Source organism: Ursus maritimus, unplaced genomic scaffold (assembly GCF_017311325.1).
Source record: "Ursus maritimus isolate PB19 unplaced genomic scaffold, ASM1731132v1 scaffold_18, whole genome shotgun sequence".
Taxonomy (NCBI): Eukaryota; Metazoa; Chordata; class Mammalia; order Carnivora; family Ursidae; genus Ursus; species Ursus maritimus.
The window spans coordinates 24563312-24576621 of record NW_024424230.1 but is presented as its reverse complement, the minus strand read 5'-3'; the positions used below and the strand labels follow the sequence as shown (position 1 = coordinate 24576621).

The 13310-nt window shown below is 52.0% G+C and overlaps 1 long non-coding RNA gene across 2 annotated transcripts; it reads right to left on the bottom strand.

The window, feature by feature from the left end:
• Positions 1-554: 554 nt before the first annotated feature.
• LOC103664042 lies at positions 555-9337 on the bottom strand. Of its 2 annotated transcripts, XR_568909.2 has the most exons (4): positions 8808-9337; positions 8424-8514; positions 4641-4816; positions 555-1845 (listed from the first exon to the last, which is right to left on the bottom strand). It is a non-coding gene; the product is annotated as an uncharacterized LOC103664042 (long non-coding RNA). The 2 variants fall into 2 exon arrangements; XR_005835399.1 differs by having other exon boundaries at positions 8424-9337.
• Positions 9338-13310: the final 3973 nt, after the last annotated feature.

Below are 13310 nucleotides of genomic sequence, written 5' to 3'. Positions count from 1 at the left end.
TTTTTTTTTTCCAAAGATTTTATTTATTTGACAGAGAGAGAGAGCATGAACAAGCAGAGGGAACAGCAGGCAGAGGGAGAGGGAGAAGCAGGCTCCCGCTGAGCAGAGAGCCGGACGTGGGACTCAAACCCAGGACTCCGGGATCATGACCTGAGCAAAGGCAGACACTTAACCGACTGAGCACCCAGGCGCCCCTTTCACCTTTCTTCTTTTGTAATATTTTTTTTGTTTTTGTTTTTAATTTTAAGTTTTTATTTAAATTCCAGTTAGTTAATATTCAGTTTAATATTAATGTCAGGTGTGCAATTGAATGATCCAACACTTTCATACTCTTCTTTTGTAATATATGCATAAAATTGTGCAGTTCTTTCAGTATGACTTCAGCTGCAAGTTTTGACAGTTTTCATTGTCATTTTGTTAAAAATATTTCTACTTTCCATTTGGCCACAGGTTATTTTATTTATTTAAAACATTTTTTCAGGTTTATTTATTTATTTATTTAATTTATTTTTAAAATTACTATCTGCACCCACCATGGGGCTGGGACTTTAAGATCAAGAGTCACATACTCCTTCGACGGGGCCAGCTAGGTGCGCCCCCCCACTGCTTCCCACCACAGGTTACTTTAGAAGTATATTGCTTGGTTTCCAAACATGTGGAGGATTTTCTAGCTATCTCTTTGCCTCTTAGTTTCACAGTGGTCAGAGAACATACTCCGTAGGATTCCAAGTATATACGAAATTTAGTTTTGTATGGAGATGGTACCTCAAACCAGTGGAGAGAAAATGGATATGCAATAAATAGCATTGGGACAACTCAATGAAGACATGGGGGAAAGAGCACTGGTTATCTACTTCATTCCATACAACAAAGGAAATTTCAGATGGAGCAAAGATTTAAATAGAAAAACTAAAGCCATAACTATATGAGAAGAACATAAGAGGGAATTCTTCTAAAATTTCAGAGTGAGAAGTTTTTCTAAACTCAGAAGCCTTAAAAGATTGGCAAAGGTAGCCTACGTAAAATACGCAAATCTCTGCTGGCCTGACGTACCATAAACTCACTCTTACAGGTGAGGTGAGAGGGCCAGTCCTGGGGAAAGTAGGTGCAGAACTCGGCTGTGTCAGAATTTAGGACTCAGCCAGTTTCATGGCCATGAGAGGAAGCAGGGGAAGAATTCAAAATCCTGGGACATGAGGAGAGCCAAGCATGTCGCCATGTTAGAAAAGCCTATGGAGGGGCGCCTGGCTGGCTCAGTCGGAAGAGCATGTGACTCTTGATCTCGTGGTCATGAGCTGGAACCCCACACTGAGTGTAGAGATTACTTAAAAAAAATAAAATCTCGAAAAGAAAAGAAAAGAAAAGAAAAGAAAAAAGAAAGAAAAGAAAAGAAAAAAGAGAAAAGAAAAAAGAAAAGAAAAGAAAAGAAAAGAAAAGAAAAGAAAAGCATATAGGGATCATTGTAACTTTGTCCCCAACTTGCTGGGAGATCTGGAACATGTGCTTTTGTCTCAATTGTCCAGGCCCCTGACTGGATGTGTGGTCATCGGTAGTGGAAGCCGTCCAGACTGAGCATATTGGGGTAGCTGGGGGACTGGGTTCCAGCCAGATCTACGTGCTACCACTCAACCAGCCCCCGACCACAGACACATCCCTAAATCCCAGTGCGTCCCAGTTCCTCAGCTATCAAACAGGGGTGTCATGAGAGGCAGGGGTTAGAAACACCAACTCCGAAGTCACACTACCTGGATTCCAATCTTGGCTCTGCCCCTTGCTAGCGATGCCCCTCGCAGTCACATCTGTAAACTGGGTTGACAAGACTGGCACCTTCCTCTTAGGATTGTCCTGAGAATGAAGGAGATTAATAATTTGATTAATATATGTCAAGCACTTAAACAAGTACCTGACACCGACTCCATGATCTGTGAGTGTTAGCTGTAGGGGAACTCTCATCTATCTTGTTATTATTATTTAAATGGAACTGTATTTTAAAAACCCCAACTCTGATGCTAAGAGAGAGATGACTTCATTTGTAGGCAAAGACGAAACTTCAGATCCTGACATAAGAGGTGCTGGAAAGTCTTTTCCCTTGGGAATTATGCACTCAGAATCGGGAAGAACTTTAGAAATGATCAATAAGAGAGATCATCCGGCCTGTCTGAGGACTTTCAGGGACTGAGAATTCCCTGCTTTCAAGGAAAACTGTTCTTCCCTTGGCGGACTTTCTAGTTAAAAGGCTGACCCCACAGGGAACTGAAGTTTGCCTGCCTGTAACTTCCACCCATCCATCCATCTCCTGCTTTCAGCAGCCACGCGGCCAATATGATGTGCTTCCGCGGGCCAGCTCCTGCACATGCTTACCACATCCTCCCCTCCTCGCCTGTGAACTGAACATGCCCTGTTCTGTCAGGCGATTGTCCCAGATCCCTCCCCATCATGGTCACCCTGCTCTGGGGATCCTCTGTTGGTCAGCACTTCTGCTGAAAGTTGGAATGGTACCCAGATCACAGGAGTTTGGGTCTGGAATGTCCTAGGCTGAGTGTTGAACGAATGACTGAATAAAGTAGTCCAAACAGTAACATAATATACCAGAATGTCAACTCCCTTTTATTAACACAGCCTCAGATTGTATTAGCATTTTCAAGAGAAGCTTCCAGAACTCACTGGCTTGGGGATGCAGGCATGCCTCCCCAGCCCTTCCCTCCCTGGAGAGATAAGGCTTATAGGACCCACTGACTGCTGCCCACCCCTCTGGGAGAAGGCCAAAGAAGGCAGCACAACACCAAAACAAAAAAAAAGTGAAATCAGAAACAAGCACCCTCATCACACAAAGAAAGAAGTCTGGCAGTGACCAACTCAAAAAGCCTGTCTCTCCTGATGGACTCAGGGTCATTGGGGCATTCATCAGTGCTGCCCAACAAATACTTCCGGTTCCATTCACAGGCACAGACTGAAACACATTTCCTTGCCCCCTTGAAGCAGGTGTAGCCACGTGACTTGAGAGTGCAGAGTCAGCCTGCGGTCAACGTGTTCCCATTTTCCTGCGCTTGGCATCATGCACACACGGAGACGAAACCCTCTCAGCGGGGACCTCGCAGAGCAGAGCCCCCCTTCCCACCCACCCCCACCGTGCCCTGCCCCTACGCCCCAGCCAGTCCACCATGGACAGTGGACTACAGGCGAAAAATAAATCTTTGTTGCTTTACCACTGGGGAAGAAGAACACCCAAGAGGATGTCTACTTGTACCTGTGAAACTAGCCTAACGCTGGGCAGTTTGGAGAACAGAAAATGAAACCCCATGCACACAAAGCTGAGGAGGCCCACAGGGAGAAGGTCTAGAGCCCACCATTCCCAGCAGTGAGCCTGGGAGTCTCGTGCCTGCCTCAGGCCTCAGTTTTCTTACCACTAAAAAAAGGGGATTTAGCTCAGAGACCTTCCGCTAAGGTTCTGAAGTCCATTAGATCACACAAAAAGACATTCTTTAAAAGATTTTATTTTTAGGGACGCCTGGGGGGCTCAGCTGTTAAGCGTCTGCCTTCGGCTCAGGTCATGATCCCAGGGTCCTGGGATCGAGCCCCGCATCGGGCTCCCTGCTCAGCGGGAAGCCTGCTTCTCCCTCTCCCACTCCCCTTGCTTGTGTTCCCTCTCTCGCTGTCTTGCTCTGTCAAATAAATAAACAAAATCTTTAAAAAATAAATAAATAAATAAATATTTTATTTTATTTTTAAATAAACTCTACAACCAACGTGGGGCTCAAACTCACAACCCCGAGATCAAGAGCTGCATGCTCCACCGACTGAGCCAGTCCAGTGCCCCAAAAAGGCAATCTTACTGCAGGATGTCCTCATTGGGGGAAACTGAGTAAAGGGTCTACAGGATCTCTGCATTGTGTTTCTTACAACTGCAGGTGAACCTATATTGCTCTTAAAAAAAAAAAAGTTAAGGGGCCCCTGGCTGGTTCAGTTGGTAGAGCAAGTACTTTGGGGTCCCTGGCTGGCTCAGTCAGAAGAGCATGTGATTCTTGATCTCAGGGTTGGGGGCTCAAGCCCCACTTCAGGTGTAGAATTTACTTAAAATAAATAAATAAATAAAAATACTTAAAAAAAAAAAAAAGATAACCCAACCTTAAAGCTGAACTCAGTTCTCGAAGGACAGCTTTGTGAGTTTGATGGTATAATTCTGCAAGAGAGAAACCCCTCTAAAATCCTCCATGGGATGTCCTGGGTGTAGGGCAAGTTGGCCCTGTCCCCCGTTCCTCCCCCCTGCCCATGACTCTACTCCACCGATTTCCAGGCCTCCGGAGAAGTCTCTGGAGACCCATTCAACTTCCAACAATGGGAAACCAAGAATTCCCATTCCCCTGCTTAACTTAGCCACAAAAACTAAATATTAAAAAAATACAACAATGTAATGCCATAATAGGCGTTCCTTCACAATGTGAAAACTTTCAGATAGCTGCATTTTTGAGTGCTGGAATGACAAGTAAATTCTGGTTGTCATGCTTTTCACTTTTCTAGATTTTCTTCAATAAAAGAAATTATGGGAACAAAAACCCTTTGTTTAAGGAAACAATACAACTCCTGGTCACAGTGGCAGCCTAGTGAGCCCGACCATTAGAGGACGTGACAGAGATAAGTACCTTTAGGGAGCATTAGCCTGGTGACCCTGGGCCAGTCGCTTTATCCCTGCGCGGCTCAGCGTCCCCTTCACGGGACCTCACGTCAGTCTTCTGATGGCCCTTTGAGGTCAGAGTTCGAGACACAGCTGCGGGCAGACTCTGTCCTTCCAGCTCCAGCGCGGCCTGTAACAGTCACCCTATAACAGAGCTGGAGTCACCAACATTTCCCCCGCCCCTGATGTTCCAGGCATGAAACTTCCAGGGATCTAAGCACACGGTAGAATCTGAGAAATCTGAAAGACTAAGACTAGTCCGACTCATGCCAGGTGAGATCTGCAGACACAGCACAGTAGTTGGAGATCCTCTTTAACAGTGGGTAAACTGAGGCACAGACGAATAAAAGTCTGGTGTAAGGTCACCTGGGTTGGTGCTGCTGCTGCCCTTCCTCGAGGTTCCCTCCCGGAAGATGTGCCTGTACCCAGACCTGTCGCTTGGTTACCGCACCACAGAGCCATCCGGTGGAAAACCCCCGTTAGCAGGGATGGGCACAGCTATTAGACCACTCTAGATTTTGCCTCCTGGGGGGAAAAGAGAGGCCTGATGGTCTTTCCCAGCTCTTAAGTCTGATGCTTGGAAATAAGGTGATCGTATCATTTGTAAACGTTTTATTGATGTATAAGTTACAGAAAAGTGCATGGGTCCTAAGCATACCTCTTGGTGAATTTTCACAAACCGAATCCATCCATCTCATTGGCTCCCAAGTCAAAACCCAGAACATCGCCAGCACCTTGAAGCTCCCTCATTCATTTCCTGCCAGCTACCCCCAACACCGACAACCACTCTTCTCACTCCTCACACCTGAGATTGCTTTTGCCTGCTGTTGAACTTTATATAAATGTGATCACTACATTACTTATTTTTTTAGGATTTTAAGTAATCTCTACACACGATGTGGGGCTCGAACCCACAACCCCAAGATCAAGAGTGCCAAGCTCCACCAACTGAGCCAGCCAGGCACCCCTAATGTACTTTCTTTTTAAGCAACTAAAAATTTAAGTTTACCTGTAGAGGAATTTCAAGATGGCATTGTTTTTGGTTTGGGCAACATGCAGCAAACTGCTTTAAAACCTCCCTATATAGACATGAAATGATTCAAAAACCAAATAATGGCTCAGTTGTTAAGCGTCTGCCGTCGGCTCAGGTCATGATCCCAGGGTCCTGGGATCGAGCCCCACATCGGGCTCCCTGCTCAGCAGAAAGCCTGCTTCTCCCTCTCCCACTCCCCCTGCTTGTGTTCCCTCTCTCACTGGCTGTCTCTGTTAAATCGATCAATCAATCAATCAATCAATCTTAAAAAAAGAAAAAAGAAAGAAAAAACCAAATTATTTTACTCTGCCTGATCAACTCACCAGCAGAGTCCCATCAGTCTCTCTCAGGATCTCTGGGCTCCATTGTTAGCCCATCCCCTTCTCCTTCAGACACCTAAGTCCTGGCATATTAAAACCCTAGCCAGACCAGTTTTTTTTTTCCTTTTTCTTTTACAATAGTTTTATTTATTTATTCTTATTTTTTTTTAAGATTTATTTATTTGAGAGAGAGAGTGAGAGAGCGCAAGCACGAGCAGAAGGGGCAGAGGGACAGGGAGAGAGAATCTCGAGCAGACTCCACGCTGGGTATAGAGCTGACCGTGGGGCTCGATCTCATGACCCTCATATCAGGATCTGAGCTGAAACCAAGAGTCACACGCTTAACCGACTGAACCACCCAGGTACCCCAGAACAGTTTCAGATTTAAAGAAAAGTTGCAAAGAGAGTGACAGTTCCCTTATACCCCGTACGCACTTTCCTCTATTGTTAACATCTCAACGTTAGGACGGTAACTCGACTCAGAAACCGCACCGGTGAACTATTAACTCTATACTTCAATCTGACTCCACCACGTTTCCCTAACATCCTTCCCTCTTCCAGGAGCCACCTAGGATACCCGCTCATATTTCCTCCTCGTGTCTCCTTAGGCCCCTCTGGCTTTGATAGCTTCTCAGATTTTCCTTGTTTTTGATGACTTTGACAGTTTTGAGAAGTCCCGCTCACGAATTTTACAGGACGTCCCTCACTTGGGTTTGTCTGATGTTTTTCTCATGGTTAGACTAGGGTTTGGGGGGGAGAGGGGAAGTGCTGTTCTCAACACATCAGATCAGGGATGCATGTTAGTAATAGGCCTTACCGCTAGTGATGTTGACCTTGGTCGCCTGGCTGGGGTAGTGTTCGCCAGGTATCCCCACTGCAAGGTTACTCTCTCCTACCACTGTTTCTGTACCTCACCCTTTGGAGCAAGTCACTGAGTGCAGCCCTCACTCAAGGGGAGTGGGGATTAAGCTCCACTTCCTTGAGGGGACAATATCTACGTAAATTGTTTGGAATTTTCTATATGAGAGATCTGACCCTTCTCCCCCATTTATTTATTTATTTATTTATTTATTTATTTATTTATGCGCCCATCATTTCTTTGTAGCAGTTTGAATTCCTTCGTGGATGTTTATTTTATACTTTGGATTAAAATCCAATGTGACATTATTTATTTATTTACGCTCACACTGTGCCAGCCTTGGCTATCAGGAGCTATTTCAGGTTGGTTCCTTTAACAGATCTCCACCCTCTTGATCTTGGAGCACTTCCTTCCTTACTTTCTGGCACTACGAGCTACTCCAGGCTCATCTTGAGTATTTCCTGCCCTAGGCCTAGAATCAGCCATTTGCTCAAAGAGTAGATTGGCTTTTTTTTTTTTTAAGATTTTATTTATTTATTTATCAGAGAGAGAGAGAGCACAAGCAGGGGGAGCAGCGGGCAGAGGGAGAGGGAGAAGCAGGCTCCCCGCTGAGCAGGGAGCCTGATGTGGGATTTGATCCCAGGACCCCAGGATCATGACCTGAGCCAAAGGCAGATGCTCAACCGCCTGAGCCACCCAGGCGCCCCGTAAACAAGTTTAAATCTAGATTGGTGTTTTGTGGGGGTTTCCCCCCATTTTGGTTTGTTGCTATGATTTAAGTAGCTATGTGCTCAGCTGTGTGCCTACTGTCTCTTATTCCAAATGGTTTTCAGTTTGCTTGAAGCCACCTTCCTCGTTCACTGTACTTAGACTGTGGTGTAGACCCGCCCCAAGTGAGTCAGGCTGCAGAGCTGGGAGAGTCAATTAGAGAGGTCCTCCTCTGGCAAGGCCTCCGACCTGCCAGCCTGGAAAACTGCTATATAAAGATAGATAAGTATCCAGCTAGACACACACACACACACACACACACACACACACAGGAGAAGGCACCAGAGGGAGGGCGACAGAGGCATTTGCTCCGAGAGCTAGTGTTCAAAGGGGAAAAACAGGGAGGCACTTGGGCAATCCAGCACTGCAGGTCTGAGCTGGCCTGGGGTTTTAGCATAGGAGGAGTGAGCTCCTCAGAACAAGACCAATTAAAACCTTTTAAAGTAATTGTTCCCCTGCCTTCTTTCAAAGGGGAGCCCTAATCACCTTCTCTTCATTCTTCCCACCATTGCACCATTTTAAATTAAACCCTTTGCTTCTCTCCCCCTGCCACATCTGTGGCCCATCACAGAAATGCCACTGCACGTGTTTGTTTGCTGGGGGGGTTGTGGGAGGGGACCCCGACATTGCTTTGCTTCACACGCAATCATAATGGGCTCTGTCCCACTGGCACCCCCCAACCCCACACCCGCAGAGCAGAGGGGAGGAGGCAAGGGGCCTGGCAGGTCGCCAGAGCACTGACCAGGCAGTAAAACCTCATGGCTGTCTCACCTGGGTATCCACATTACTCAGCCTCTCCGAGCCTCCGTGGTACGGTGGGCAGGGCCTCCCTGGGTCAGGGCCATAAAGCTGTTACGGCTCCCTGAAATGTGACACATCAAGTTGACATCACCCGTCCACCTTCATTCTTCTCTCCCTCTATCAAAAGTCCCTCCCCGTCAGGCCCTTCGTGCCCCTCCCGACAGGTCCTTTCACAGGAGGACGGTACAAAGGTCTGAAGGTTCTGAAGTGATGGGATGTTTCCCCATGGTGATAGGGTAATATATAATTAATGGAATTGCACAGATCTGAAGGTGACCTTGACCTTGACTGAGCCATAAACATCACAGGAGTTAGGCACAGAGTACTCCCCTGAGAACAGCAAACTGCTTTCACCTCTTTCGTTTTCACTCTCACTCCACGCTGCCTCTCCATGGTATCAGAACATTCTAAGGAAGGAAAACCCAGTCTCTTAATGGTTCAGACAGCTCTCTGGGAGTCCACTCTCCTAACACTGGCCGGGAGGGGCAGCGATGTGCCTCAGTCGCTCAGCCAGTTGGTGGCAGGGCAGTGACGGGAACCTAGGCCTCCAGACGCCTCTCGCGTCTAGGCGCTTCCCATAACGGAAGGCTTCGCTCCATTAAAAGTTATTTTAGGGATTCCACAAGCCCACCACCATCCCCCCAAAGTGGAAAATTTATGTAAACGAGTCAAAATAAAGCAACAGTTTCTTAATAAGTATGTTTGGAGTTTCACTCCGGACTCAGGCGAGGGGATGAGGACTTAAAGGTTCCAGTGTTTTTCTCTATACAGCGAGACTATTTTTAACAATTTAAGGACGTATTCAGGTCCACATCAAGTCCAGCAGCGCACACCCCCAGACTACCCCCTCAGGTTAGGCAGGGCGCTGGTTCCGCCCGGTCCTCTCCGACGCGTCCCCTCCGGGTGACCCCGGCCCCGCCACCATCGCTGCCTCCACCCGCATGGCACAGGGTGCCAGGCGTGGCCGCGGCGTCTGCCCGAGTCCCCTCCGTAACCGCATCCTTCCCCCTCTCCCCCCAGCTCTCCCCCCGCCCCGTCCCACTGGGCGGTGAAGGGCCAGGCGTCGGGGGAGGGGCCGAGGGACGGGGCCCTGCGGTCCCGCCGCCGCCCGGGCTGGCGAGGGGGCGGGCTAGGAGCCCGGGAGGAGCGGGGAGAAGGAGGGGAGCATTATTCCACGCGGGGTGCAGGGGAGGCGAGGGGGTGGGGCTGGGGGAGGCGGAGGACGGGGGTGCTCCCTGCTCCTGCGAAATAACCGCCGGGAACAGCCCGGCTCCCACCCGCTTCCGGGCCGCAGGGGGTCGGAGGCCGGGGTAGCTCGGACCGCGTCGAACGCCGTGCCGGGCTGTGAGCGCGCCCGGGCCCCGGCTCGGGGGGCGCCCGAGGTGGGGGAGGGGGGCGGCGGGAGCGCGCGCGCGCGGCGGCGCCGCGCAGAGACCGGACCCGGCCGTGCGCCGTCTGCCCGGCGCCGCGCTCCCAGTGCCCGCGCCGCCTCCCGGGGCGCCGCGCGGGTGGCGCAGGTAGAAGCTCAGCGGGGGCGGGGGCCACCCCAGGGCTCAGGTTCCAGCTGCTGGCCCGGCCCGGTGCTGCGCGCCGCCAGCGGGCGGGCCCGGGAGCCCAGGAGGCGGAGCTGTGGCGCGGGCGGGGCCCCGGTCGCCCCCGCCCCGGCCCCCGCCCCCGCCCCGCTGCTCCGGCCCTCCGCGGGCGCAGTGGCCGCCAGTGCGGGCGCCCCTGTCGGGCGCCGAGGCGTGGTGGCCGAGCCGGGCGCGGGGACCTGGGCCGGGCGGGGCGCGGGCCGCACAGCCGCGGTGGCGGCGGCCGACCTGTAAACCCTAATGACAGCGATCTCGCCCGTCTGCGCCGCTGACTCACGCGGTGACCCAGCCTCCAGTCACCCGGCGGCCTCCCTCCCGCCCTCTAGCCTCAGTTTCCCCGGCCGCCGAACAATGAGGCCACTGTGTCGTTATTCATTCCTCAGAACCCATTCACTTGGGGAGCACCGCCGCCTCCCCAGGGAAGGGACTGAGGCGTCGAGCTTTTAATTACGCCTGGTGGGGGCGGGCGCGGGGAAGGCCGGGCTCGGCGGATAATGAACACAGGGACTATTCCCCAGTCGGCTTAAACTCTTAAACCGTCCTTTCCACTTCATCCTATTTGAGTTTTACCCCCTTCCTCTCCACTCTGGTGGAGCTGCTTGAAAAGCAGTGAGATGAGTCACCGCCTGATCTGGCGGTTTGTGCCTTTCACAAATACTGCGTGGATAATCAATTTACTCACTACAAACCTGAGCGCCTACTATGGGCCAGGCCCTGTGTGGTTAGCACCGAAGATGGAGCTGAGCCAGAGACCCGCCAGTTCTAGGCCCAGCCGGTCCCAGGAGCCACACTGGAAGCAACCCACTCACTTGTTAGATCCTTGTGTAGGAATAATAGGATCGAATTGCTGATATAAGCAACAGTGGATGAAGGTAAGCCAAGCACAAAAGAGTACATCCTGTAAGACTCCCTTGTGAAAACCCTAGAAAGGAACATCTACTCCATAGTCCACAGAAAGCCCATCATTGGTTGTCCGGGAGTAGGGCCAGGGGAGGTGACTGGGGTGGGACAGGGAACTCTTTGGGATGGTGGAAATGTCCCATAGCCATTGAAGTGGCTGTGTGGGTGTATACAGTTGTCAAAGCTCACCATACTCTAAGATGGGTGCATTTTATTGTATGTAGGTTATACCTCAATAAATTGACTGAGGACGCTTCTCTTAGAAGTCTGGAAGCTTCGTCAAGGTCAGATGGCTGATCAGCCTCTGCGTCGTTCTTAATATTTGAGATGCTTTCAGAGACATTACTTAAAATTGACACCCATGTCACTTTGGGCAACGAAAGGATTCGGGAAGGAGTAATGAGAGCTTCAAAAAGAAGGCTTCACTTGTGTTATTTACTGAAATCTTACAAGCCCTGAACACGACTGTTACTATTATTATCCCCTCTTAACAGTGAAGGAAACAAACTCAGATAACATGTCTCCCCAGCCTCACTACACCTCTCCCAGCAGGGCAGATGTTACTGAAAGACACTGTCTGCGTTTCTCAGTGGACGTCTCTGATTTGACGGCTGTGTGTGAGACAGTGAGCTTTGGGGTTTGGAGTCACCGGCCAGGGCTTGGAGGCAGAGGGGACCCCCTTAGAATGCTGCCCCTTCTCCTCCTCCTCGTGGTGTGAGGGGGGGCTGACCTCTCCCAGTCTCTGTGACATGGAGAGAGCGCCTCTCGTGCTGTGGTGAGACGCTGAGAAGTGCTCAGTCCGATGCCTGGGAGCGGCCACCACCCTGGTGACCTCTCCCCTCAGGGCCTCCGTGTCCCCATCTGTAAGATGGGAGGGTGGGCACTCAATTCCCCTCCACATCCTGCCGGCCTGGGGCACTTGGAGGGTGGAGGGTGGGGAGTGAGGAAGGATGAAGTAGGTTCCAGGGATCAAGGGCAAAGGCAGTCCCTGGAAGGAGGGCGTCCCAGGAGACCCCGTTCCCTTCACAGCACCTCGGATCGGAAGGGGTGTGAGGCATTTCCCACCGTGAGCTCTGCAGCCCAAAGGAGGGGTTCTTCCCGCACTCCTGGGAGGCTGGGCCACAGCTCCCGTGGGAGCCTTCCTGCGGGGGCTCGTGCCCGTGTGCGGACCCTCAGCCATTCCCTGGCACACCACCTGCTGGGCCCCATCTTGTCCTTGGATCAGAGGGTCTGCCGTCCACTCTCAGTGTCCAGCCCCCCAGTCCCTCTCCCCCTGAGACCGTGTGTCAGAGCTGTAAGGACAGATGCGTCCCCCCAGCGCGTTCTCAGCAGCACGTGGGGCTCCTGCCCCCTCTCCTTGCCCACTGAACACCAGCTCCCCTTTTCTCTCCCGGCTGCCTGCTGACCGCCCTTGGCCAGGGGCCTAATGCAATGAAGTTCCCGAAGGGGATCCAGCATTCCCGGTGCAGCGTCACCAGGGACTGTCGAGCAGCTGTCTGGCCCCTCCAGACCCAGTTCTGGCCCTAGCACAGCTCTTCGGAGGGCATCTTCTCGCCAACAAGTGTGGGCTCAGGACCCCTGCTCCAGTCGGGCATCTGGAGCCACAGACGCCCTCCTGGACCCCGTGGGCCCAGCTCCGTGGCAAGGTGAGGGTCCGCAACCTGGGAGCGGCAGCTCCCCGCCCCTGGGGCCCAGAGCGTCCTCATCCCCGGGAGAGATGGAGACACAGTCCCGCAGACTCCTCTCCGAGGCCGCAGTCTGCACAGCGTGTCGCCCTGGCATCTGACCGGCCCGCAGGGCAGGGGGTGACTGGGACTCCGGGGAGGAGGCCCACTGCCCGGGGTGGGGGGGCTGGATCCGATGGACGGCGACCGCGGCGCTTTGTGGGCCACAGCCCGAGTCTTGCCTTGGTGGTCCTGCGCAGCCCCTGCCTCGAAGAATCAGGCCTGTCCCAGGGCAGTGCGTCCCGCAGCCATGGCCAGAGGCCCTCCGGGGTCTCCGCCTGAGCCACGGTCTTCTGAGACCAGGCCCCTCCACCCCCTTGGGGACATTTTCCTTCCCAGATTCCCCTGTTCGGTCTGTCCCTTCCCCTCCCTCCCTAGCTAACAGGTCTGCTGAGGAAGGCAGGCCTTGCCTGAGCAGAGGGCCAGCATGGGGCCCGTGCATCCGGGGACCATCAGCTTGTTCACGGCTAGTGAGGGACTCACGTCTGCCCCGTTCCCACGGCGCAGGATGGAAACCACTGTCACCTCCTCTGAAAGACTCCCCGTTTCTAATTCTGGGACTCGGGACCGTCATGCCTCTGCTTCCCACCCTCACTGCTGAGAGGCTAACCAACCGGGGGGTTCAGAAACCGCAGCACAAA